Source organism: Cupressus sempervirens, chromosome 7 (assembly GCF_028749045.1).
Source record: "Cupressus sempervirens isolate cs-2001-9-10 chromosome 7, ASM2874904v1, whole genome shotgun sequence".
Taxonomy (NCBI): domain Eukaryota; kingdom Viridiplantae; phylum Streptophyta; class Pinopsida; order Cupressales; family Cupressaceae; genus Cupressus; species Cupressus sempervirens.
The window spans coordinates 275545090-275556273 of record NC_143124.1 but is presented as its reverse complement, the minus strand read 5'-3'; positions in this window follow the sequence as shown (position 1 = coordinate 275556273).

The window sequence follows — 11184 nt, the reverse complement described above, 5'->3', positions numbered from 1 at the left end:
CATAAATACAACCGCTATTCATAGATAAGGACGAACAGCTGTCCAAGCTACCCATAAATAGTGCTGCTATTTTCGGGTCAGAAATAACAGCTGTCCAACTAACAATAATTAACATCGCAGGCATTGAAACTGATGCAGCTTATATATCAAAGCAATGCATCCATACTTTGCATTCCAAAGTGGCCGAAGGTAATGATTCCGAGATTCCTTTTAACTTTCAATCACATATTTGGCTTTCCGTCCATGATTGGTCATCAGTTGTTTTCTATTATCATATTATAACATGATGGAAAATTTTGAAATAAAGCTTAAACTGGATGTCTGTATGAGAAATATTCTAAATTGAAGAACTAAGAGTTCTTTCTTTTCCTATTTTAGAGAGTCTTGTCAGAATATGTTCAAATAATTGGAAGAGCCGCGGATGGGGCAGAGTCCTTTTTGAGCCAGTCTATGTTTTCTGAGGCTAGCTTTTGCACAGACGAAATGCAGGCTTTATTTGAATTGTTGGGTCATGCAACTGTAATCATCATATGCGCTGTCGTTGAGGTTAATAGCTCCGTTCACCCTTTTCCTGAAGGATTTCTTGCCAAGGGATTTCAGCTACAACAAGGAGAATTGGTAATTACCGACCAATTTGGTAAAATGTTAAATAAATTGAATGAGGACTTCTGTCGTTTTTGGAATCGAATAATGAAGAAGTGGATTGCGGGGGGCGTCAAGATTGGTGAAGAATGGAGAGCTCTCAACCTTTTATATACAATTATTGATAAGCTACATAAGAAATAAAACAAATTATAGTAGTCTTTTAACATTCACATCAGCCTTTCGGACTGGCTTCTTCATAGCGGAAAGTGAAATAAACACGATGCCTATTTCTTTTGTTTTTAATCTAAGTATGTATTTCGCATCAATTTTGTCACCTGCTCCCAGAACGAAAGCTTTTAGAACCTGTTATGGAGATTCATCAAAAAGCATTATATGGAAGGGGATGTTTTAAAAATATGTTATAGTTGGAAATGTTGTAGACATGTATAACGGCAGAAGTACACAAGATGCTTTTAAGGGCTTAAGGTTTATTTATTTTGGTGAAAATTCACATTGGTAACTATGTATGAATGATATATATGAGCTAGGAAACTAAAAATATTTTGACAATAATGAGAATATATGTTTAGAAGTGTTATATGTAGACAAAGCAACTTGGTGGAAATTGATATTAGCATTTGGTGGAAATTGATATTAGCATTTGAGTAGGAATGAGTTGTCTAATCTAATTGAGTAAAATATTATAATAGAAGTGAAAGTACATGGCAGAGGCATCTCTTAAATTATAAGATCTACGTAGTTGAGTAAAACGGGTTGTAACAGTCCTAAAGTTTCATGTGATATAGTTCTGATACGATGCTTTAGTGAGTGGTATATAATGAAATGTAGTTTTAATATAATGCTTTAGTGACTGGTATATGATGATTTCTAAAGACTATATCATTTTCACTAGCAATAACACTTTGTTGAGTAGATGACAAATTTAAAGAAAACATGAGGCAATGGAATAAAATGTGTCTATTTGGTTAGATATTCGACCACTTCCATAAAGACATTTTTTCTTATAGATCTTTGAAGGCTTTTCCCAAAAATCATAGACAACTCTTCCCATAGAGAAGTTTTGTAAAAGAAAAACTCTCTTATTTATTTATTTGAGATTACAAAATTCAATTACAATTTCTTTTTGAACATTTTAAACCCTTCTAAAAGAGATCTCACCCAAGATTTAATAAAAATCTGAATTCTCTTTTATGGAAGGAATTTTTTCTTATATGGGGGTTTTTCCCTATTGGGTTTTCTCCTTTTCGTCTTTGGTAAGAGATTGAATTGCATTTTTTTGTGGGTACCTAAAATAGCCCAATAGTTGTGACCTAGAGTCTACATTCCCCTAAGTTTTATTTAAGGGGTTGGAGTGTTGGTGTAATAAATTGCTCATGTAATTCACTTAACTTAGGATAATGTATATAATAGTAATTTGCAAAAGAGACACTTATGGAATTCCACATCGAGGGACAAAGAGTGTACGAGAAACTCCACCTTTGATGTTGTGATCTTGTTATCACCTTTTCACATTCACTTGTAGTGGAATGATGATTATAAATTTGGTAGAAGATCCACCTATAGTAGAATTATCTATTATTTTCACCTAGGTAGCCTTACCTCTCATTGAGCCACATATCATCCTTGTGTGCTTCCTTCTCCGATTAGCTTGCCTATATAAGATAACACATGGACATTGTACTTTGCTTGAAATTTTGGTCAACAGTTAAAAATTTTGTATTTTCACAAAAAAATAGTTTGTTTTTGTCCATCTTGTTCTCTCTTGCTTTTGTGTTATTTATTGACCTCTTGATCTTGGGTTTACATCTAGGAAAATTCTTATATTGAGGCATCCATCTTCAAACGATAAATAGTGTAATTCCTTTTATTTTCATCTTTCTAGATATCAATGGTAGAAGAATTATGCCTAGAGGCAAGCTGATTTTTTTTCCTCCAAGCATTGTGGTTTCTTTTAATTCTCAAACAAGTAGTAGAATTAATGTTTATTTTGCCACAAGAATGAAAACTATTAGAAAGTCTACGTAAGGAGTGCCTAGTTTAATTTCACAAGCAAACAAATATATAGTTATTTCTAGAGCATGGTTTTTAATCCTCTAGCATGTATTTTTTTCTCTTGAACTTTGCCAAGAATATTACAAAAGAAACTACAATTATTTGATTTAAAATATAATTTACAATGTAGCGAATATATCAATTTTTAAATTATTGTTAAACTTTTCATCTAACAAATTCATTTCTTAATAATAAAACTAAGCATTTAATAGGGAATAAGCAAAAGCCTAGAACGCAACAGTAACTTGTGAGCCTATCATGTGGGAGGTCTTAAGTTTGAGTTTATTCAAGTTTGACACATAATAATAGTTAGTCTAGCCTTTGACCCATTATCTATCAAAATAAACATTATGTCTTTCCATATTTAAATTATTTATTTTTAAATTTAAATTAAGCAAGATAAGTTTTTTCAATTATAGCGTTCTATATTTTTAATTAATATAAATACTTGTAATATATAGAATTATTAAATACATACAATTATTAGTCTAGTGTTGAATTTTTCTAGTGAATAATTAAGCATTTCTTCTATTTCTTAATTTCTATTTTAAATAAGTTTATTGAGTCTACTATCTTACTTTTACGGAAATAAAATATTATAAAACATTTAACTAAAAGATCATTCAATTTTTAATTTTTATTTTATTTTATTTCTTCTTTAGAGGTAATCAATGTTATTGATATTATAGCACTTACATGCCTGAAAAGTTATATAGGGTATTCTTAAATTTGACTATACTAATTTTTTTACCAACCTTTTTTATTATAATCTATATTCCATGCTCATAATATTTTACGATTAAAAATAAAGCAATGATTGTACGATTAAAAATAAAGCAATGATTGGGTCTATTATGATTTCAACTATATAGACACATAACCAATGCAAAATTATTACCTTCATATTATTAACCAAGCTCAAATTTGCAATTGATAAGGACTTATTGTTTGTCTCAATATTACATTACAACAATCTTTTGCAAAAGAGAGAAAATTAAGAATAAAATATGAATTGGAAATATTATAACCATGCCTAGTTTACTAGTGTAGACTAGCCCCAAAATCATAGACAAATTTATCTGTTTCTTTAGGCCACTATCTTAAACCAAACATTGTCTAATGTGTTTATTACGTGCTCTTGATATTTTTCCTTGCTATGGTATCATGATGGAATATACCAAGAAACACACAACTACACAAATCGAATGATTGCTAGTTTATTTTACAATCAGTAGCTTTTAGATTATATTGTGTGTAATTTTATCATCAATGTTTCATAGCGCATTCAATGATCTATCATCAGGATGCATGAGCAAAAGAAGTGTAATATAAAATTATATAAGATGCAAACAAGGCCAAACTTAAGAGATATAAAAAGGGGGTAGGCTAGTTTATACAAAATCTTCCTAACATGAGCTCTACACTATGAGAACAATATGAATGCACGTTATATAATTACCTTATCAAGTATGTACATTAGACATAAGAGACTCCATGGAACATGAACACACCTCACGATGACCTGGATTATTCTTATTAGATGTACAATTTTGATCAATAGCTTGACAATTTCTTGGGACCTTCCTCTTTGACATTAATAGTGCTTTGATAACGTCTTTCCCTTGTCAATCACAATCCCTCTAGAATCATTGCATATTAATCATTTTTCTTCGATTCTACATATACTAATTGCCTATTAATATAAGTTTCATAGTATATAATTGTTCAAAGTCTTATTAATCAAAATCTAGATTTAATGATGCATTAAAATATATAATTAAATACTTCAGAAAATTGAATCTTCAAATTCTATGATAAACTAGATTTCAGCTAAAGCATTATTGTCTAATTAGTAATTCAAAAGTATTGTTTAATGGTTGGTGTATGTCACTATTACTTTTTATCTATTATTTAATTTATATATAAATATTACATACCAATAAATTAATTTGTATTTGTATTTACTAGTTCTAGTTATGTACTTATTGTAACACATACAAATCATTCAGTGATCATTATACTTGTATGGCATCTTTCATTTTTGAAGTCATTGTAACATTTGTAGATTATCTTGTGATCATTCTAGAATCTATATGCATGTCTAAATTATCTTCATATATTCTTATTTGAAAATATTGCTATCAAAATGAAAGTTGGAGGAGAATATTATTGGTTAATAGTGGAATCCAAAGATGATCAAAGAGTGGTTTTGAAAGTATAGAGTAAGTGTGCAATCATAAACTAAAACCACAACAATAAAGTTAACCAAAATAGAGTAGAGAAAATGAACTCTAGTTTTGATCCATATCAAGACTTTCCCAAATTTCAAAGAACAATAATAATGATATTTTTCAATTTTTGCTTTGTAATCTATTAAGACCTTTATAGTCTCTATATTTATCTTTCCATAAGATAAAAGATCAAAGATATGTCACTTTGCGCTCACAAATCAACACAATTGAATTTAAATAAATCTAACTAAAAAATATTTTTGTTAATCATAAGGTCTAGTTAGATTTATATCAGTTCGGGTCCAATCACCAATAAATAAAATATTTGAGAAAATTCAATGTTTTTATCAACTCCTACTCTTATAATATGTGTCAAGCTTTCTAATAATTACTCTTTTCTAGATATAGAAGTGAAGCTTTCTATCTCTTCATGTCTCACCCCATCCCCCTCTCTCCTTCCCTCCCTCCCTTTTCATATAATATTTTTTTATATCTATCTCTATCTAAGTTACCTATTATCTTCCTATCTATCTCTTGCCACACCACCCGACCCCTGTCCCCCCCCCCCCCCCCCCCCCCTTCCCTTTGTTCATCCCTTTTCCTATATCCATATCTATCTATATCTTCCTCTCTATCCCTCACCATGCCACCCCCCTCCCCCCAAAACCTCTCTCTCTCTCTCTCTCTCTCTCTCTCTCTCTCTCTCTCTCTCTCTATTTTTATTTTTATTTTTATTTATTTACTTGCTATCTCACTCCTCTCCACTCTATTTCTCCCTTTGCCTCCAACTTCCATAATTGCAGATATAAAATGAGCCTATTTGTCTTCATGATTCATAAATTTTAACTCACTCATGATTAGATAGTTATAAGTTGGTGAATAATTGATTTAAAACTCTCATTTCTTCATTATGATCTCTGTTTTACAAACACAACTTGTTGTCCACCAAATGATCCCATATAATATATGGGTCTATGTGAATAATAGACTGAAAATTCCCTAACTAATATTTCACAACTATTGGCCAATACCCATTTTACAACATGATATAATGTTAGTATATTATTAATATTTACTAGCACTTGCACCTTTGGGAGGAAGGGGTACACCGATAGTGACAAAAAGTACATGCCTATATAAGATGGTTGCCCACATATATTATTTTTGGTATAATATGAAAGGAAAATAAAATAAACATAGTTAAATTAATGATATAATTAAATAATAAATTCTTGGTTAGTATACATGATTTAAATTCTTAAATTCATTTTGTCATTCTTATCTATACCATTACTTTGTCGTAGAAATGAATTTTTCTATTACTCCTTTGAGGAAAATTACAAAGCTTGAATGCCACTTGAAAATAATTGTTGAAATTCTGGCCATTTAGTATCTGCAAACTAGATATGAAGAATAGAGTAGGGGATCCTAGTTGGTTAATCATTTTTTAAATCTCACCATGACATTTTCTCTAATATGCTCAAGTTCCCCACAAAGAAGATCCAAAATGCATCAATTCTTCAACCAATTGACTTTTGGAAATTGTTATATGTGGATCCAAAGGTTTTCAACTGTAGTTGGTATGCAGTCATCTAGATTTTTGTTAATAAACACAGAGTCCTTGATTGCAATGTCTCATTATTAGATGTAATACAAACCTTGGAGGGTTTTCAAATCTTCTATCGTAGAATCTCATTAAGTGTATGACATATTCATGCATTTTAACTTGACAATAGCAAGGTTGTATTGGCAGTGTAATACCATCCAAGAAGAGTGTGGGAAAATCAATCTCAAGAAGTCCCTCAATATTATATTCATTGATTCAAGAAGATCCAAGCTATGAATTAGGGGTTCATTTGCATCTATAAGTTGCAAGGATTCTTTGATGATATCTATCTCATATCATTATCAATATCAATTGATAACAAATTTTCATAGTCAACACAAATGTTATGAAGCATATTTGAGATGTCTATACTTGTAACACTATTTAAACATCCTTATAATATGGGTCATATTTGATTTTATATTGTAATGTGGTCTACAACTTCTACTTACATAGAAATTATAATAGTTTTCGTATGTATGGAATGAATCTCCAAACTATTGTGACAAGAAAATTTGTAATTCTACATAAGATAAGATAAGATAAGATAAGATAATATTATTAATGTCCAACGACCATAGTGAGGGTCTATTGGACTAGAAGCTTACACCAAGAAAATAGCAGACAAAGGGAGCACCAAACAGTGACCACAAAAGAACAAGTACAACAAAAGAAGAAGAAGAAAGTAGGAGACATCACGAAAAAGATTAGGTATCTATCCTCGCAAGTAAAAAGTCCAACAGGGACTGATCAGTGCGGCTACTAGAGGTCTTGTGATAACGTTGAGTGCTACGAGAGGAGTGTTGTTGGCAAAGAGGTCCTTTGCGAGGTCTCACGGATCTGGAATGGCCCGTATTAGGGAAACTGTATGGACACTTCACACCCCGAACTGGAGTTAAGGGCGAGAAGAAGGTCGTAATAAGTTGTGTTTGGGCTTGACTCCTAGAAAATGGAAGTTGTAAAGTATGATCATGAAGCTGCAAGGACTCATGGAGATAGAGCATAATGCAACATTGATCAGTGTACCTAAAAAAATTTGAGAGGTATCTGCAATCTCTAAACAGACAGTAAAATCTCCCTCTAATCTCGTAGTATATGGGGCATCTGAAAAGAAAATGAGTCTCATATTCTGCCTCAACTAAGGTACAAAGTGTGCACGCCCAATCCTCTCAAGCAATATGGTGATCAACCTGGATTCGGAGTCTGTGTGAGCCCACCCTAAAGGAGCCAAGGGAGATACGCAGGGCGTGTGTCCAGTATTTGTTTCAATACTCAGGGCGAACAATAATCCCATCCTGAATATCTAAGTGCTTGACGTAGAAAGTCATCCTCAGACGTAATCCCCCTAGAGGATCCACCTAGGTCCATATGATATACCACCTGTAGATGTCAAGTCTGAAATGCCTGTTCAACTCTTGCCGAGAGGGGAGTAGATGAGCAAGAGCGTCTAATGAGAACTAGTATGGAGGGTGATGGCTGATGTCGATCCCAACTAAACTCAATAGGATAATAGCTTGAGCATACCAACAGTGGGTTGTAGTAGCTAGATTGGAGTCTGCAATAGGAACTGAATAGTTGATTAGGTCGGGTGTGTTAGAACTTTGCCAATGTACAATTAATTACATAGGACCATGCTAATGCATACACACCTTTGTAAGCATCATCGCAACCATTATATTAAGTTTCCCAAATGTTAGCATAAAGATATTACATTTTCCAATGAAACATAGTCAGCTACTAATAAAACACACCACATGATTCACACTAGCAACCTTTTTAGAATAATCCAAATGCTTTTTACTCTCAAACATACACACACAAGCAAGTCTTCTATCACCTTTTAAGCTTGCCAAGGTTCATTCCTATTTGCCAATATGATATAGCCAATATACTTGCAACTACCTATGTAACCATTTTCTACACACACCAGTATGCTACCAATCTTCACCAAGCAAACTGCAACTTAACCAAATCATCATATAATGCATAAAGAACATAGATATGATAAATATATCCATTCTACTACCCGCATATAAGCTTGTATGAAGTCACCAACTAACTTCATTGAATTAAAAAATCACTTGCAATATATAGAACTGTGTCTATCATGAACATAAAAACATATGTTGTCATTACTAACAAAACTAGTCATCAATACAACATCTTAGCAACTCATCCAAGCACCAAAAAAGGCCTCGATTCCTAAAATCTTTTCATGATTTTGCTAGTTTCTAGAGAAAGTTTAACAATTATTTGACTAGTATCTATGGACCCTTAATTGAAACCATGAGAGGGGATATAAAAGATTTTATGTGGGACACAAAAGTAGCAAAGAGTTGATTTGTTGAAAAGAGAAGTTATAGAGCAACATGTTTTGGAACATCAAAATTTTAATAAAGTATTTCAAGTAGAATTTGATGCTAGTGCCAATGTCATTGGAGATATTTCAAGTGACGAAGGTAAATCCATTGTTTATGCAATGAGATGTTGACTGATGCCAAAATAAAATATTATATTTATGATCAGGAGATTTATGTTATAGTTCAGGCATTGAGGAAATAAATACATTGTCTTTTGCTTTTAAAAAAGAAAATAAAAAGTGTTTACTAACCATCACGCTTTACAATGTTTGAATAGCCAACGAAATTTGAATCAAAAAGAATTTAAAATAGGTTGGATTTTTGCAGAGTTGCATTTTTTTTTTGAAGCGCAAGAGTGGAAAGTCTAGTAGGGTTCCAAATGACATAAGCATGAGGCGAAATTTGTTGGGTGTGATGCATATTGAAATTTATGGGTTTCAAGGCCTCAAGAGTTTGTATCCTAAGGATTCTAATTTTGGTGAGGTATGGAGATCTCGTGGAAACCTGTGAGTCTAGAAAGAACCAAATGGTTTGATTCAATAATTCTAGACAGTATGTTAGTTAGAGGCAGTCAATAATATATTCCAAGATTTTATGTAAGGGAGAATCTAATTAAACGGAAGTATAATACAGGATCAGCCATAATGAAAAAAGGTGTTTAATAAAGTTGTGCACAATTGTAGAATATGCCAAATGGAAAAAGGAACCAAGCAAAATACAAGGTTAGACGTTACTTGAACCAAAAAGATCATGTGAGGATATTGTTATGGACTTTGTTCTTGGTTTACTAATTACTCAAAGACAATATGATTCTATTTTTGTGTTAATAGATAGGTTCACAAAGATGGAATTTTTTTTCTCTATCTAGAAAGACTAATGACGTGTATGTGGCAAAAAAATTCAAAAAAGTGAGATTACATGGTCTTCCAGAAAGCATAATTTCACATCAAAATACTAAGTTTGGTGGGTACTTCTGGAGGACATTGTGGAAAAATCTAAAGACATTCAAAAGTCAGTTCAATACACCATCGAAAAACTCATGGGCACATAGAAGTGGCAAATAAGTGTCAAGGGATCATATTGAGATGCTTTGTTTCATATAAATGAAAGGGGTGAGATCTAATTTTACCATGGCAAAATTTTGCATCCAATAATTATGTCAATAGAAGCACTAAAAAATTATCATTCCATAATTTATATGGAACTAGTCACATAAATGCTTCTAAGTTCAGGAAATTGGACAATCGAGAAAAGATTAGTGTTGAATCTGAATAATTTGTAGAATTCTTATGAAATTTTATGAAGAGGTGAGAAAACATCTAAATAAAATAAATATGAAGTACAAGCCACAATCCACCATCCCTCCTAGCACATCCACCATCATGGACCAAAGCACATCATATGCTCCATTTTGGTACCCACAACAAAATCAAAGTATCCAACATCTTGAACATGAATGATCCCTCCTCATATTATGCCACTACCACTAGACATACATAGAAGCCATCTAAAGAGAAAGCCACCCAACTTGTCACATAAGAATCATAAAACCATGTACCAAATAAAATACTAAGCACAAACACCAAATCCAACGGTAATCACATGTATTTGTAGCTGTCAAATATCGATAGCTGAAATAGCACCCACAGAAAGTGCCAACCCATCCAATTGCCCATACCTCCAAAAGTATACCAAATGAATCTCACAACATCAACATATCTAATCCATAAACTGCAATCACAAACCTCTCATGCAATATCTACCACATATATACCAAGAAGCTCCCAGTGCAAAAACTAATGTCAAATCTATAACCAATCCACTCAACATCTCATAGTAGTGAATCCATGTAGTATCAATGACATCCACAACACATAAGTTGATAACCTATAAGAAAAACTCTCATGACAAGTCTCCAACACTCTTGCAAGTTCTCCACAACTAACAAAGGAAAGAGATAAAGGAATAACCATGTCATCTCTTACATTACATATACATAAACACAAACCAATGATTGCAATCTCCAACAAATCCCATATCCAATGTAAGTGAAAATCGAACATTTAGAAAAATAAGCGAGACCAAAGAGAAAATATGCAAATCATAACATGTATCATGTCCTTCTACACACAACTCTAGATGTAAATTGTGCAAATATGAGTTCCTCCATAAAAGCCTAACCAAGAAGCCACAACAACACTCAAACCATACCATATAGCCAATCCTAAATCAAGGAATAATCATTCATAATCCAAAGAATATGTCCAATATAAAACTATCTTCCAAACTCAATCAACATTAAAAAAACATATGCACATGGAGATAATCA